This window comes from Calliphora vicina, chromosome 5 (assembly GCF_958450345.1).
Source record: "Calliphora vicina chromosome 5, idCalVici1.1, whole genome shotgun sequence".
Classification (NCBI taxonomy): domain Eukaryota; kingdom Metazoa; phylum Arthropoda; class Insecta; order Diptera; family Calliphoridae; genus Calliphora; species Calliphora vicina.
The window spans coordinates 681578-701059 of record NC_088784.1 but is presented as its reverse complement, the minus strand read 5'-3'; positions in this window follow the sequence as shown (position 1 = coordinate 701059).

Genomic DNA, 19482 nt, shown 5'->3' with positions numbered 1-19482 from the left:
TAATTCGATATCGAATAAGTATTCGATCGTATATGAATGCGAAAATTAACCCCTGATTTAGTTAAAAATCAGACAAAAAAATCAATCAGTTTCGAAATAGGTGTCTGAAATTGTGTGTGATTAATTATAGACTGACTACAAAATTAATTTCAGCCCTTTTGGAAAAATATACATCGCTCATTTGCTGCAACAACGTCATAACTCAAATCCGTGTTTTTTTTTAACTGAGTAATACAAAATATGCGCCGTTCTATAGTTTTATCAGTTTAAAAAAAAAAATTAATTTCACTTATTCTTTGTGTGAGAGTGTTATTTGGATGTAAACATCAAAATTAAAATTCATGGTTTCTCATATATTTGACAAGTAAAAATTTGGGTTAAAAATAGATTGAATTATGACGTTGTTGCAGCAAATGAGCGGCATAATAATGTCGTACATTAATGTACATAAATATGACAAAAAATAATAATAATAATAATAATGCATTTCGTATTCTAGATGCGCCGTCAATTAGGGGATTTGCCGGTTCCCCCTGATATGCCTCATCCTCCTGGGTTTTAAAACATTTTTCTTTTAAATCTGTTAAATTTTTAATCTATTAAAATTTATTTAGTTTTTATTTCTTATTTATCTATTATGTGAAATAAATTTAGAGGTACCGTGTGAAAGAAATTATTTTAATTTATAGTATTAGAGCAGCTCTAGCATAATTGTGTAATGTAAATTATTTACTTTACATTTATATGTACATATATCGCTTTGTATGTAATCGACACAATATAGTCTCAACCATGATACAAATAAAGCAAAATGTATCCTTTATTAAATTTTCCTATGTATATCGTGGTTCTTGAAGACATTCAATGGTACAAGGTTATGAACATATACGCTAGAATTTCAGCTCATTTTCACAAGTATTTTACGACGAAAGAAACCAACGGTTTTATGTTTATAATATATGTGGAATATACATATATTCCACATTCAAAATAATATTATCAAAAAAATAGTTTCCCCATTTCGATATCTGGCAACGATTTTCTTCCTTGTTTACAAAAATCAAATTTCAAATAATTCCGATATACTTCAAACATTTTTTTGTGAGAGAGAAGTGGAGTTACCTTGTTTTTTTGTATCATGGTCTCAACTTAACATATGGAATACAAGTAGCAAAGTATGGTCGGTCATACATATCATAGCCTAAACTGAGTAAATGAGCAAAAACATTTTTTTTAATTTCAATAATTTATTTTCGTGAATGATTTTCGGATGTTTGCCTTATATGGGAGCTAAGACCGAGCATGGACCGATCGCCATGAAACTAGGCATATGAAGTTTATTTTTGTTGAATTATATGATTATAAGATGCTTGTTAAAGTGATTTTCGATCATCATACAATTTTTGTAGATACCTATATAAATTAAACAGTTATGACAGATATAGTCCAATTTCGGGAGGACATTTGAATCGGGGCTAGGTGAAATAATGGACCGATTTCATCCAGTTTCAATAGGCTTTGTCCTTGAAACAAATGTATGTACCAAATTTGATCGAAATATCTTCAAAACAGCCAGCTAGCCAGCCAGACGGACGGACATGATTTAATCGGCAAGAGAAAGTGATTCTGAGTCGATCGGTATACTTTAAACTAGCATTTTTCTACATCCATATTTCTTTGAGAACGACGTTGGCCAGGCCATCACCGTCAACGGGTAGCGCTAGATGTCGATGATTACCAACTTATTTTGGCCTGAATTGGATGATATGGACACCAACAGCATGTGTTTCAATAGGACTTTGCTACATGCCACACAGCACATTCTGAACATGCGTTTTGAAAGCATGGGCATCTCATGTGATGGTGATGTGAACTGGCCACCGAGATCATGCAATATAACCCCGTTAGACTTTTCCTTGTGGGGTAAGACACAAACCACAGCGGCCCTCAAAACCCATGCCGTCAGTCAAATTCAGCCGATAGGCCCTTCAAACAAGTTATAAATTTCGATGATATCTTACACACACATTGTTTTATTTAAATTTAAAGATAGGAAGCGCTTAATGAATGACCCTTTACATATTTAAATATAGTTATACAACATATTATTTTCTTTTTGAAGAATAGCTTTCAAATGGTATAAACACCAACCATAGCCTTTTTGCTTGTTTTTATTTCTAATTCGTAAAAAATATACATACGTCATCTAAAGTAATTTCTACCTTGTTAAATAATAAATATTCACTAAAAACTGTGCACTTAAGCGCATAAATATTAAATGCGTTTTCTGTTGGGTTTTTACACTCGTAAAGTGATCACATTTTTTCTATATATTTTTTCAAAACTCATACTCACTCACTAATGTGTATGTATGTATTTATTAACATTAGGATGGAACTAAAATTAGAGATAGTGGTATTTCCAACTTAAATGACAGCAAAGTTTATTTTAGGACGCCATTTCTTAACGTGTTCAAATAAATAAATACAACAAAACATTAGAAATGGCATCTTTAAACTAACTAAACTTAAATTTGTTTGACAACATTTTGTAGCAGCATCGTAATGTACATACACATGTATGTATATATGTAGTATGCATAGTATTTACAAATATATCAGCGTATTTCATAGCCCTGCATGCATATGTACTTATGCTCGTAGTGCATTCTTTCAACACTATTTAAAATTTAACATGTATGCTCATGTTTGCTCCCTTTTTAATATAAACTCGTACTAGAAACACATAGACATACATACACAAGACAGAGTCATATACATACAAACAGTACAATAGGGGTATAACTAATGGGATCACATTTATCGGGATCTATAAATCTCGAAAAAATTTCAATGCGATTTATGCGGAATATTTTTTTTACCGCCCCCAAATAATTTAACATATTTTTCTTCTTGAAAGGAGAGAGAGCGGATTTGGAACTTTCAAACATTTTAAAATTATTATGTCCCTAATTTAATTACCCAGCAGTTAAGCAAGTAGTCAATGTATCCCTTATAGAGAGTAATTGTCAATAATGTCTGAACACTTGGCAGACTCCAATTGATATATTGTGGGTCGTATGTGCTCTTTCTAGTGCAGAGATAAATCAATTGTTGTCTTTATACATTCCAGGTAATCTAGCGTGAAGTCAATTGTCACTTAAATATATCTAAGTAATCTAGAGTGTAGTAATTATAAACGTTTATTTCGTACTGCCCTTTTTTTGTGAGTAATTTGTAGAAGCTGGTTTTATATAAATTGTGTTGATATAATACCCATACAGTTTATTTTATTTTTGCTTGAGTATATTGACATCCCATCAATTATTCGCAATGTAATCACAAAGGTTTTGAGGTAAGGAAATGCTCATGTTAAAATAAGTAATGTAACGTAGCTAGTAATGTAACTAGTTGTCATCCTAAGTGAAGTCCCAGAACTGCTGGGTAGTTATGAACAAGTCCGTGTGTATGAGTTTGCATATAAATAAGTAAAGTTGGTAGTCTTTATTTACATCAATCTGTGTGTAGTGTTGTGTGTAAGAGTGTTTTTATAAATGAAGAATTATCTACATATATGTGCATTGTACATAGTTACACTTTCATATATTAGGATAGTTTAAAACAAACTATCCATGTTCCTAACTAAACTTTTTTTATGCTCGTAATTTTAACAAATATTTAGATATCTACCGAGTACAATACCTTTATCTAAGATGTTAATAGAGATTGAAATTGTGTGTTTATCGTCATAAGAATTCTGAAACATATGAAACAATAACAATTAATTTAATTTTAGAACTTGGTAGGAAACATTGTCAGCTTTTCTATACGAAACAAATTGAACCACCCTAATGTTTAAACGTGTATGTTTACTAGTGTTTACTTTTTACACATTCTTATGGTGAAAATTATCCTTTGGAATCCTTGTCAAAAAAAAAAACAACACTGAAGGTATGTTGATCTGCTGTAACTGTTTCTTTAAAGTTATGCGTGCTATGCATATAAAAATATTTACATGTTAATATCTATTTGAGACATACATACATACATACATATATACAAACATACTGACTAGGGATTGGGTTTCGGGAAGACCCTTAAAATAATTGTCGGGAATTCGCGGGAAATTTTAAATTGTTCCCTGGGATAACAGGAAATTTAAAATTAACGCACTTTTCAAAAATAGCTTGCTAAAAAAATCACCGGTTTTTTAACTCTTTACATCAATAATAAGAAGGGAAACCGGAATCATGCAAATGCATATTTTATGAAGTGCACTTTTGTAGTTGTTTTTACAATTTTTCTAATTTTGCAGTATTAAAAAAATTATATTTTTAATTTCAGCTAAAAATAATTTTTAATCTTTGTCTCAAAATATACTTTGGTGATGGCTATATAAAATTCGATATAGTTTTTTTTCGTACTTTTTTTATGTAAAAACGGTATTGAAATTTCTAGGAAAATACGAATATTAAAAATATATTTGTATTGCTTTAGATAATGTACTGGTTTATTCTATAAAAATTGTACTTTCTACTTAAATATGAAGTTGATCATTTGCCTCTACCGGGGAAAAAAAATATTCCGGGAAACTACAAACCCTAATACAGACATACGTATATACATATGTATGTACTTATACCTGCACCCGTATATTCATACATGTACATAAAGAAGAAATGAAGTATACAAAGAAAGGTTTTAAAAGGGATAAGTATGGATGTATGTATGTAAGTGTCACTAAGGCAAGGGAATTTCCACCCATACCAAAAATTTCATAAAAACTTGATTTTAAATTAACGAATTCAAAGAGCCTATTTACATTGGCAACTTTTCGTGCGATAAATCATATAAACTTTTTTGTTTGTTACCTAGAAGTGTTGAGAAGCAAACGGTGTAGGAAAAATTGTACGATGTCCCGATGATTTTTAATGTTTTGCTTTTGAATTGTTGTTAGTTGCCAAAACAACACAATCATATACATATGTATATGATTGCTCCAATTAAAATGTAATTAACCGAATAATCGAGCTGTTATCCTAGTGTTTAATAATTTCTCCTTCATCTGAAACCGAGTCCCATTCATTTATATATTCTGCATAACATTTTTGTAATTTATCTTATGTAGTTTTTAATTTCTTCATGTTATGTTTTGTTTCTCATAATGAATGAATATTTAACCTCATCACATTTCAATACACATCACTAAACAGCATTATAAAAATACACGTAAATATGTACATACACTCACTCACACCCTCATCAATTTCAGTGAACTCAATTTGATCGGATCAGAAACACTTATCAATGATGTACAATACATACATATTTATTTAAGTACGAGTTCACTAAACATTTTCATATAAATATGTAAGTATATACTAAGTTATACATAAGTACATACACATGTCACTGTACATTGTACATGAATATGTACTTGAGTTGGTTTTCTTCTCAAAAATATCACTAGAATTCTAATCGATTCCAATCTTTTTTCTTTCATTTATAAAACTTCTATGTTATATATTCTATGTATGTTACATATTCTTACACAAATTCCCTGGATAGTTTAGTAACATAAATAAGTATGTATGTATTTATTTATTTACATATTTATGACATATATTGCTTTATATGTATTGGGAAATCAAAGTATCTATTTATATTTAGATAACTATAGTAGATTTACAAAAACAATGTGTGGAAGTCAAATACTGGCTAGATAAATCAATTGAATAAATTGCATAAATAATAATATAAAAAAACACAATCGACCAACAAATACAAACATGTAATGGGTACTAAATATCAAATTGTCAAAGAGTATCATATCATTCATTCCATGAAAAATTTATAAAAAAAAATTTAATTTTTTGACCATGGGTTTTCAGACTTTGTTAAATGTTTGCATACATTATGCAAACTATGTAACTTTTTCAGCTTTTAATTTTGCTTATTTTAAAAAACTTGCGATTAAGTTAGTGTCGATTAAAGCTACGTTTCCGCATACACCGTAATCGGCACCGATAACGAAATTCCATACATTTGCACCGAAAACAAGTTCGTTTCAGAAATCGGCAACGAAAATTGGAAACGAAACGGCATCGATCAGTAACGAAAAACCTGTCATTTGGGTCCGGAACGAAAACAACTTCAAGTAGGTTGTTTTCGGTGCTGTAGGAACGAAATTATTTAATTTTTTTTTAATTCAAATTTAAAGAAAATCAAAATGAATACAAAAAAATAAATTTTCTTTATAGGAAGAGGAAAAAATAATAAATTTTGTGAAAAATTATGAAATTCTATTTAATGTGCGACATCAAAAATTAAAAAATAATTTCGTTTCTGTTTTATGCTGCAACGCACCCAACTGAAACGAAAACAATTCAGAAACGAGACGGTGATGAACACCAACGTTTTTCAGTTTCAGTTTTCGTTATCGGCGCCGATTACTGTGTATGCGGAAACCCAGCTTAATTGCATCATTACAGAACGGCCGGACCGATTTAGAAAATTTTTTTTTTTTTAAATGTTGGTCATAGCCCAACTTCGGTTTTTACGGAATGAAAAATTGACCACGCCTACTTTTACGCCCACTTTTTTCGATTTATCTAAAATCGGAAAACGGCTACACTAATTTGGCTAATTTTTTGTTTAAATGATCATAGTAATCCAATTTAAGTTTTTACTGAAAGAATAATTGACCACGCCAATTTTTTTTCGATATATCTAAAATCGCAGGACGCCTGGACCGATTTAACTAATTTTTTTTAAATGTTCCCAATACATAGTCCGCAAAAGTTTTTACATAAATGAAAATTGTCCACGTCCACTAATATGCCCACTTATTAAGTACATCTGCAAAATACATCGGTCTGTGATCAATCATATTTCATACCAACATTCGATTACTTATATAAAAAATCACGTTTAAGCAAGAAAAAGAGCTCGATCTGTGATCACTCAAATTTCTAGCCAAATATCGATTTTTTATATAAAAACTCAAAATATCTAAATTCTCTAAAATCTTGGCCAATAAGCGTTTAATCAAGAAAAGGAGCTCGATCTGTGATCACTCATATTTCTGAACAAAAATCGATTTTTTATATAAAAACTCAAAATATCTGAATTCGCTAATAACTTGGCCAATAAGCGTTTAATCATGAAAAGGAGCTCGATCTGTGATTTTTGGTCAGTTAGTTTAAATTCTACCACAAATAAAATCAATTGTCAAAAATTAATAAAAAATATTGGAAATGAAAGTGTGATAAAAGTGATTGAAAAAAAAAAATAATAATAGAATTATGTGTAAATGTAAAGTAACACGTATCGCATTTATTTTGTTTAATATTTTAAGGACAATATTAGAAGGACTATATAATATATATGAATGATACATTAATATATCGTATATAGTATATATGAGGCTTCGGAAAATTTATTTAAACAGAGAGACAAATATGGTTATATCGAATACGCTATCTATAATGATCGAGAATATATATTTGTTATAGGGTAGCAAATGAAAATTGTAGAAATTCTGAAATTATAAAACTTATACCCCTTACCAATATAATGATGAAAGTTATAATAAATAAAACATACAAAGAATCTTTTTTTCATTGTGTAGGATTTCTTTTTTAAAAATTACCATTGTTGTAAACCTACTTTAACATAATGACTCCATGCAATATTAGAATTTACTACTCTATGTAGCTTATTGACTTTATTCTCATTGATTGTTGTGTAAAATCTGGTTCAATAGATTTCGTAGGTTGTATTACTATGAACAAATTGCGAAATAAAAAATTGTTCAATTCAAACTTCTTCATGATGAATTTATGACAACTATATTATTATGAAGAGAAAAATAAACAATATTGAATATACTACTAATTTTTGGCTATAGATATTACTTACAGCCAAAAATTATTCTTTGAAACTTTTTATTGACGACCTTCGTATAGTTATTCACTAGTGAAATTATTTCTATTTGCAATTCTGTTATAATTAATTTGTGTCATCAATTATTTAATTAATATTAATTTGGTTTGTGCAGTATTCTAATTGAATTAAAATCTTTAAATTGTTTCATCGATCCTAATCTACTATCATACATGAATACTTGTTACGTATTTTGAAGTAGACGTAAATCATGGAAGAAATATTTCAGGCTGTTGATAATTGAACATGTTTTTTATTTCTATATGTTTTTTTATTTGAATATTCATTATTTTACATTTCCACAAATGTACATACATAAATATAAATATAAATATAAATATAAATATGTATATATTTATGTGTGTGTTCGTATGCTTGTATATACTATGTAAATGCATGGACGGTGATAATATGATTTTGTGTAAGTATGCATGTGTGTATGTGTTGGAATGTGAACATCTATGTGCTCATTTAATGCACAAGCACTTATTATCACACACGTTAGAAAAACTAAATGATATGTACTAAAAACAAGTAAAAAAAAGAAAATAGTAAAATAAAACAAGCAAAACAATGCAACTAAGGAAAGAAAAAAGAATGTTAAAAGGAAACTTAAACTACAAAACAGGAAACTAAGCTACGAGAAGAAATAATGAGAGAGGAATAGACAAGCAAAAACTAAATATAAGTGAGTGAGAAGTAGAGGAAGAACAAAAAAACATGTAAAAATCCAACAATAATAACATGAACATGTTCAAATGTTGGAGCATTATAATAAAACTACGACTACCATAACATACACACACATACACAGTTATACTCACACATACATACATACATATATATGCCCAGCGGCGAAAAGAAGTAGTAAGCAGGCCTTCTGGAAGGCCTTATTTATCAGACACAAGGCCTCATTGCTCCATTCCATACTCATATATTTTTTACACACGATGTCCTAGCCAGCCAAGGCCTTCTTCAACAGGCCTGGCAGCAGGCCTTCTTCACAGGCTTGTTTTCAGGCCTTTTGTAAATAAATTTTGTTAAATAAATTGTATCTTTGATTAAGCCTAAACTATGTTTAAAATTTAATAACTTACCCGGCCTAAGCGATATCTTATTTACTTTAATTTTTTTATAATAAAATCCAATAATGACCAAGTAAAAAATTCTCACAACCGCTTTGTTCAAGAATTAAAGCAAAACTATTTTAAGTTTACTTCTTTTTTTCTCTTCACTTTTTGCATTTTTTTGTATTTGTAGTTTTGTCTTTGGAATGTGAGTTTTTAACGGTATTTTCTGCTTGTACTACGTTTGTAGCAACAAAAAGAAGGGAGCAGGTAGGCCTTCCATAAGGTCTTCCAGAGAAGGCAAGCGAGCATGAGTACAGAATCTAAAAAAAGGTCCAGGAAGGTCTTACAGAAGGCCTTATAGCTGAAGGCCTCAAAAATTTCGCCGCTGGGTGGACATGAATGCACCAATACATTCATACACATACATACATACACACATGCAGAACAAAGTTGTATTGTTGGTGCTATTTGTCGTTACAAATGTTGCCATCACATTAACATAAAAAATAGAGAAAAAAAACTAAAAACAAAAACAACTACACCAGCAGCAGCAGTTGTAGCAGAACCAACAATAACAACAATAAACAGAGCATTTAAAATGTGTACTGGTGTGTGTGTGTGTGTGTGTATACAAATTAAGTAGGATATGTGTACATTAGACCTGACCTTAAACAATAGATTTAATTTGGATGGATCTTATTTTCTTCATTAGCAGCTAGAACTAACTGATGCAAAATTTGAGACTTATCGAATAACGAGAACCCGAACCGGAAATCGATAAACATTGCTACTTATTTTGATTGCTATTTTAATAAATACACTTATTTTTCTAGCAAGTTTGAACGCGGCTTTTTTTTAATAACTTATATATCATTTTAAAGGGTACATATGTACATTATTAGTGTGTCCCAAAAAAGTTTTTTTTTCTTATTTGCGTTGGTGCTCAAGCATAATTTGAAAGCTTAGGGTAGAGTATTTTTGAGATTTTTCGGAGGTGGTTTAGAGGTCGCTCAAGTCGAGTTTTTGCCAAAAATCGGGTTTGTCGGCCTTTTTTTGAGTTTTATTCATAACTTTGTCAAGACCCACGATTTTAATTACTTTTGAGGACACAGTTTAAAAGAAAAATGTCCATGCTTTATTTTTGTGTGCAAACATTTTTAGTTTTTGTAATGAATTGGCTCATTAAGGTGCTCTACATTACAAATTTTCGAAAATTTTCCATAAATTTTGTAAATAAGGCTTTATAACTTTGTTTGAAAGATTTTTTTTTAATAATTTAGAGACAACAATTTTTGAATTTGCTTTTACCGTTCCTGAGTTATATAAAGCAAACGAAAGCTTTTATATACCCTAAATGATTTTTATATCCTACACCACCATAGTGTAATCAAACTACAAGTCGCAATTTCGATGATAAAATTTGGTACAAGCTTTTCTATTGCCACACGGAAGAAGCATATTGAATTTTGTTGGAATCGGTCCATTATTTCTACTAGCCCCCATACGACTGCCCTATCTAAAAATAGATAAGCTCTCATAAATATCTTAGTTATAAAGATATCTAAACCAAATTGAGCACAAACAAGTTTTATATAAGCTAAACTCGCACCTACCAAATTTTGTAACGATCGGTCCATAATTAGTCATAGCTCCCATATAAGGTCCACTTCCGAAAATCACTTTAACTAGCATAAATCTCTTAAAATTATTCGTATTCAAATAAAATTCTATCCAAATATGTTATAAATATACAAAAGTCATGTCACCAAATTGTATAACGATCTGTCCATAATTAGTCATAGCTCCCATACAAAGCCCACTTCCGAAAATCAATTTTTCTTAAAAATGTTGGTACATTTTAATAGAAAACTGTTAAAAGAAAATTGTTGTCCCTAAATTATTAAGAATTAATTGATCTTTCAAACTGCAATGTTAGTTTTTTTCATTTTCACAAAAATTTTAAAAGTTATAAAGCCTCTTACAAAATTTATGGAAAATTTTCGAAAAATTGTAATGTAGGGCACCTTAATGAGCAAATTCATTGCAAAAACTGAAAATGTTTCCACACAAAAATAAAGCATAGACATTTTTCTTTTAAACTGCCAAAAGTAGTTAAAATCGTGGGTCTTGACAAAGTTATGAAGAAAACTCAAAAAAAGGCCGAGAAACCCGATTTTTGGCTAAAACTCGACTTGAGCGACCTCTAAACCTCTTCCGAAAAATCTGAAAAAATTCTCAAAAATACTCTACCCTATTATAGTGTAAACAATAAACTTATTTTTTGCGAAAATGTCCAATTTTGTACCAACGAATTGTCATATGCGGAAAGTTTTGTATTTACTTCTTTAATTTAAAAAAAAGAGTTGCAGAAGCACACCGATTGCTCACCAAAGCTTATGGTGAATGTGGTCCATCGGTTTCAATATGCGAGAAAAGGTGTGTGGGGCCAGCAAAAAAAGTTTTAAGACCAAGAATTGGAGGCATTACTTCATGAAGATTGTTGTCAAGAGCTTGCAAAATCATTGGGAGCTAGTCAAGCAGCAATTTCAAAGCGTTTGACTGCAGCATCCAAAAGCAGGGAAATTGAATACCATTATTGAATTGTAGCCGATAGTCCTTAAAATACGATTTTGTCATATATTGTCAGAAGGATGAGATAAGGTCATAACTAACAATTACCAATACTTTGAATAAATTTATATTGTACAAATATTTCAAAATAAAAGCTACAAATTTAAAAAATCCAGCATCCTTAGTCATACACCTAATAAAATGTTTAAAACAAAATTATAAAATTTAAAAATTCTAAATTAAATAAACCAAAAAAAGTACCATTTTAAAAGGTCAGGCCTAGTGTAAATATGTATATGTAGGTACATATAATGCGAGAGCATAAATGTGAATGTAGAAAAATTCATTTAGTTTTTGAAACACACAATCGCACAATAAATACATGTACCTAATTGTATGTATTTTAAAATGTAGCTCAGTTCAGCTTTAACGAATTCGATGAAACTGCTCAAATAAGTTATCAATTTCCGCAGTTTTTTTTTCCATCCTGTCAGTAATAAAGGAAACACTAATGATGAAACTATAATACTATGTATGTATGTTTGTACATTGTCAGAATATTGTTTGGTTTTGGAAAAATGATTCTTTATTCATTATATTTGAACTACACTGTAGAACATTTTGTATGCATGACCTTTTGTTTATGTTTATGAACACTTGAACATTTTTCTTCTGTTGTTATTGTCTTTTATTTATTCATTCATAATTTTTTGCTCTCAAACATTTTAGTTTAATTAAATTTTATCAAAGTTTGTTGTATGTGTTCAGCCAAACAACATGAACTTTGACTTGAATAAATTTTGGATTTTTTGTATGTGTGTGTGTTCTATTTTTAGAATACATACACACACACTCACATAAAGGTATACGATAAGTTTTCTGATCAGATTCGTCTGTGTTTCTAAGGACAATTGAAGTAAAAGTATGAGTATGTTGCAAATTACACATTACTCATACGCCCCTGAGGCCTTTGTTTTATTTTTTATACATACATACATATGTATGTATCTCTATATACACAAATAAGTATGTATGTGTGTACATATGTGCTGTTACATAAATATTTTGATGTTTTCATTAGAACCTGTAAAAATTGGAAACGATACTTTACGTTACTGATTTTTTGATGCTTTTCAGAATGCCAGATATCTCTTAAGATCACCTTAATTTAGACGCTCACCTATTATCTTCTAGACAGCGATCAAAATAATATGAAAGAAATTAGTAATTTCTCTTTTAATTTTTGGGTAAAATTTCTATTTTTCATTAATTTTGGTTAGTTTTTCACTTGGTTGATATTTCGTTTTGGTTTTTATTATGTTATTTTGGTGGCAGCCATGAAAATCATACTTCTTTAATATGCAACATGTATATAAAATTAATGAGAAATGCTCATATAAATACTTATACTCGTTTGTATTCATTTTGCTGGTGCATTTTGTGAAGTGAAAAGATAAATTTAATTTAATTATCATAAATTTTGTACACATTTTTGTTTGTTTCGATATTTATGGCTTCAAGAAATGTAATTTAATCGTAACCATATTCAGAAATAATACATACGTTAGTTTTTGTGTATGTTAACATAAGTAGTATAATTACTTGGAATATACACATGTACGAGTATTAAAAATTAAATCTATATTTGAGTATAATCAGGATCAAAATTTACTGACATTGCGAGACGTTTTTATATAGTCTATTGTCTGTTTGTATGTATTAATTTTCTTAAAATATTAACCATAGATCGGAAACTTTGCTGTCAAAGACCTAACTCAGTTGTCCATAACATAAGTGGGGCGAATGTCTTTGTAAAAAAACTATGTGAAAATAAAAACAACACTCGTATGTGTAATTATTTTGTGTTATTTTTTTGGTTTTGAGTTTTGTTATAGTTTCCGCTCTATATATATTTCCGATTCTTCAATCAATGAAAAATGTCCCAACCCAGCAAAAACTTTACTTACAAATAAGCCGAAAAATAAGGGCAATTTGACGATTCGACTACTTATTTTTCTACTGAAAGAAGTCATTATTTTTGTTCGCGATGTCCCAAAAGTAAGCCTTTATATTTTGGCCGGAAATAAGTTGTTTTGTTAGTAGAGTTATTTATAGAATTTTGTATTTGCAAACAAAAAATAAAAAAAAATGAAGTCGCAAAAACAGTATACTTAAAAAGTAAGTTATTAAAAAAGACTTTACTTAGGTAGCAATTGTAGCTTTGTAAGCGAAGTTTTTGCTGGGAAAAGAATCAGAAATTCTGCGTTATTGAAAGAAATTGTTTTTAATTTATATATTTTTAGATATTTTAAAGAGATTTGCAATTCATTTTGATCTTAAGTAAGTACAAGTTAATCCTTAATGGGTTTTGTGCTATTAAATAACATATAACTCACTAATTTAGTATGTTGATGTGTTAGGATTTAAGTAAACATTTTGATATTCATATCGGTAATTTCCATTATCAAATATTAATTACATAAATACATACAAACCTACATAAATATACAAACATATGTACTTATGTATGTATATAAATCAAACGATTAAGTTTAAACCATAATTGATGATTTCCTCGATAAACCGCTTAAATCAAAAACAGGGTTAATTGAATGTCCTTTCATATGTAGGAGATGCCAGTGTAAGTACATATAACTATACGTAGTAATATTTATGTCCAATAACAATTTAAAGCATATTTGATAAATCCTTGGGCATTGTTGAAAAGCACCGTAGTAATTATTATCGAAAGAAAGAATGACCAAATAAAAAAGCAACAAATGTGTCTTCCAATTGAGATCTTTAGAAAATCTCCAGAGTAAAATCCCATTAATAAACACATAAACAACTTTGAACAATCCTCACTACTTTGCGGGATTATTAAACCAAACTAAAACAAACCAAACCAAACCAAAGCAAAGCAGATCGAACTAAACCAAAAAAAAAAAAAAAATCAGAAGAAAATTGTTAACATTGAATTCGTTTAACAACAGCAACATTAAACAAAAAAGTACTTACAAGTGGAGGGTTTCTTTAGACTAACACCAACACCAACACCAACACTAACACAATCTCATATTGTCGCTCTTATTTTGCAATTTTTATTTGTTTTCAATTTTGTTTTTGTTTTTATTGTATTTTTCAATACACTTCCTCAATAAAAATCGAGTTCTCTTTCCGGCTCATTTATAACATTTCTAAAATTCATTTATATTTATTTGAGGCAATTTATTAAAAAAGGAACGAAAAGAAAATCCCACAAGCAAAATCAACAGAGACAAGCAAACACTACATGGAAGACTAAAGGCGAACGAAATAAACTACAACAGCAAGTGGTGAATCGGTGTGTTTGCACAGCTTCCTGTGGCAAGAGAAGCAAAAAGTGGCAACCACCAGAACTAACAAACAATAATGACAATAAAACGTTTGTTTCTTTTCTTACAAAAGACACGTTCATCAAATAACGCGACCCTTTCACCTCCCTCCATACCCCAACCACTACAAAAGGAAAAAAATAATAATAAATAAACAGTAGTACCTTTATTAATAGGACATTAATTTGTTTACATTCTTCCCTCTTCAAAAATCTAAAAGTACAAAACAATAAATACAAATAAATCCACAGATCTCAGATAACAAACTTAATATCAAATTACAAAGCTGGCGGTAAAAGTTGTCGCCATTCCCTTAAATTTATATGTCAATTATGTTTGCATAATCCAAAATCGTTATGCCTTCGCAGGTCGACCTGTATGTTTGATGTCGCTCTCATTTGATGGCATTTAGGAAGCGCATGGAAAAAAGTTGACATGTCATAGTAAAAAAACACAGCGCCAATAGTGCTGGTGATCAATATTTATTTTCTACGATTTTTTTTTTTTTTTTTAACTTCGCAGTGATGGCGATAATAAATGAAGAACCATGCATTCATTCCCTTTTTTTCTTCTATTTGTGTTTGTGGTTGTTGTTTTTATTCGATTTTTTCGTTCGTCAGCTGAGCTGAAGAGACTGACTATTAATAAGAGTGTTGTAACCTTAGTAAAGCGTATGAGGAGCGCAAACGAAACAAATTGGCTACATAATATTTATTGACAATGGTATTTTAGCAAAATGTTCTTCTCTCGTAGGCAACAACATTGTCCTGAAAAAAAAACTGAAGGAAAACTCAGAGACATGGTTTTGGGTGGATACACAATTGCTGTGGGTTTGAAGTATGTAAATAAAATATTTAGCGGTAATTATAGTTTAGAGGCATTTAAGCAAATCGTTTACTGCATTATCTGCTTAACTTTCTGCAGATGATATGATTGACAACTGCCAACTGTATTCATAATTATATTTATTAAGTCTACATACCATAATTTGATCCTTCTGCTGCTACATCTCTGAATAAGATTTGAAGTCTATATAGAATTTTGACCAATAACTGTAACAGTTGTAAACGTGACCTGCATTAATTTTGTTTTTAAATCAAACTTTCCAAATAGCAGCAAAACAAAATTGTAATTGGAAATAAGAGCATTGCGTTCATTTATGAAATGAAAATATTATAATACTGCATACATAATATTTCCATTTTCATTGAATCATAGACTAATTTTGCCTTAAGTTACTAATTTGATTTTATTGTTGTCTTCAAGGAAATTTCAACATTGTTCTATTACAACTGAAGTAATCTAACATAAAACAATTTAGATTACTTCAGTAAACCAATTTAATATTTAACAGATATGGCATAAGCCATGGCCATGGTCATATCAGAGAAACCCTCCGCTCTCGGATTGAAATTAACAAATCTTCTGGCTCCGATAGGATTTCAAGCGCGATTAGTATTATGATAAGGTGAATTTTAGTATTTCAGCTTATCGGGTTGTTTCAGAAAGTTCTTCAGAATGATATATTCTTTTTTTTTAAACGAAAACATTATACTCACTTCTGATTCCATGGTAGATCTCCTAAACATATGATTCATATGGTAGCCCATACGTCAACAGTTTCTTGGATAATATTCTGAAAAAAGTAGATTTGTGATTATGAAAAAAAACAAATTTACACGTTTATTATTTTCTATTGACTTTTTTTTGGGCGAAATTTTTTCTGTTTTCAAGTAATATTTTTTTGAACAAAAACAAGTTATAATATTATTAGAGGCCTTAAGCATATAGCTTTCAAATGATATGTAATGATTTTAAGTATTTAATTTAGCAAAATATTTACCTCGATATATTTCGTTAACTTTCAAAATAAAACGAACTTCGAAAAATGTAAAAAAAATTAAGGTAATATGTAACTTTAAATAAATTATATAAAAACTTTAAAATTCTAATTTTTTTTACAATTAAAAAAATTGTACAAATGTAAAATTTTCTTTTTACTACACAGAAAAAAGTTTCAACATAAATATTATGATTTGATTTCAATTCATAACATTTATAAATAATATCTTAAATAATAAGAGTTTTTCATATTTTATGTTTTCAAATTAAATCTAGAAACATAGGATACAACTAGAGGCGCAGCTGAGAGTAAGCTGAGAGTAACAATAATTATTATCTTCACACGTACTTGTGATATGTGAATTCAACATACTTGTGAGAGAATTAAACACATCAAAATACTTGAAATTTTAACTTTGATTTTCCGACTAAATATAGACCGAACCAGTTTTTGTGTAATAATAATATTTGGCAATTTTTTTGAATGATTTGCAGCACACTTTTATTTCCAAAACTCATTAATTTGGCTCAAATGATTCATGATGTAATAAGTAAGGTGAGAGCATTTCGACAACAAACACAATATTTATTGCTGACAAGTGCCTAGGTTTTGTCAAAATTGAATTTGTCAAGTACAAAATAAACAATTTTATTTTGGCATCTTTTAGATTTTTTTAATGGGATTTTTATTTTTTAAGTTAAATTTTATTGATACTCACCTGATTATTTTTTATATTTTATTTATTATTTTTATTAACGTTGATTTTAGCAAAATTTTGCTTCAAAATGTTGCTTTTCAGAATTAAAGAGATTTTAACTTTTGTTAGAATTTTTAAATTTATTATTTTTTATGTCATCACACAATGTAAATAATCTTTGACAAAACCTTTACCAATGTAAACACAAAGCTTTTGCTATTTTTGCATATTAACTAAAAAAACGGCCGTTAAATTTAAATTATATAAAAATCAGCTGTTTTGTTGATTTCACCTTACTTAGGCATCCTGATTTAATTTATAGAACAGAGTTTAAATTTTTGGTATTGAAAATAGAACAAAATTTAAATAAATTAATATTTATACATTTTTATAGAACTCTGTGTGTCTGGTGAAAATTAAAAAGGCACCAATAAAACCTCAAAACTATGTACTAATACATTCTCACTACTTAGGTTTTTGACAACAGACTTAGGTTTTTTGCCTCTCAGTAACGCTTCTATGGATATATTATTCTATGTCTAGAAGGCTTGAAAAATATAATTTCAATTTCATTTACTATGTACATACATATGTATATTTTTTTGTTTTTGAAAAATGTTTGAAATTTCCTTGGAATTTTTTTTTATTTATTTTTATGATTTTCAGCTACAAAATGCGCAAATATGCGCGAAATTAATTAAATTTTTTTAAGGGCATGATATGGTTAATGTTTATGGATATTTTATTATGTTTAATGATATTTTTTAAGTTTCAGATATTGTTGATTCATCTTAAAATATTGGCCTATATATGGCTATTAAGCAAATAGTTTTAAATTAATTCATTAGATAATGCTATTTATTATAAAATATTATTAAATTTATGCAAAAAAAGCAAAAATTTCCATCATGAACAATTTTATAATATTTATGAACATGTTTTTATTCTGAATGAAAAAAGTTTGGGATCTGTGTACATTTTATAAAGTTCGTAAGCTGAGTCGTTATTCGTAGACTACCAGATCATTATTATATTATACCCTACACCACCATATGGGGAGCATATTATGCATTTGTGTTAATGACTATAACGCCTAAAAGTATTACTTTAAATGATGGCCGTTTAAAGTCGATGTTCTGAGTCGTTTAAATGATATCCGTCCGTCTGGCTGGTTGTCCATGTAAGCTTTGTGAGTACTTTTGAAGATATATCGACAAAATTTGATACATGCGTTTTGCTCAGTCCAAGAAGAAGTCGATCGCCATGAAATTAAGTGACATTTCATGGCGATCGCTCCCTATTTAGCCATATCTTATGCCAGCTAATTTTATTTCACTTTGACATGCATAAATATTTTACAAGTACGAGTATCAACATCGTTATAAAACTTAATTCAAATAAGTTTTATATGCACAGAAATCATGCTACTAAATATTTTTGTGATCGGTCCATTATTTTCTCATTTACTCGGTGTAGGATATTATATGGTTGGGCTTGGCCGACTATAATTTCTCATTGGTTTACAACTAAATATATATATTTTTTTTATTTAAAATTTTATCTTTGTATGTCTTTGGCATAAGAACCGGTATTTGTTTGGTATACACACATATAAATACCTACAATATACAATATACATTTATATACAAATATTTTCTAGTATAGTATGGTAGTGTGATACAAGAAATGGATTTTTTTTGTAAATATTTTTGTGTATATAACAATATTTGGTTTGTCGAAAGTGTTGGTTTCAAAACTATTTGACACCAAACAGTAACAAAGTTAAATGTGAAAAAATGAATAATAAAACACCAAATTTGGAATTATTCCAATATTTGTTGAAACTATGGAAAGACAACAACACATTTTTAAATTTTTAAGATTATTTCTCATGGTAAAAAATTGTACCTACAAATTCATTTAAAGCAAATATTTAGTAGAAAAATTCTTGAAGCAATTTAAGATCCAAAATCTCATCGATTTG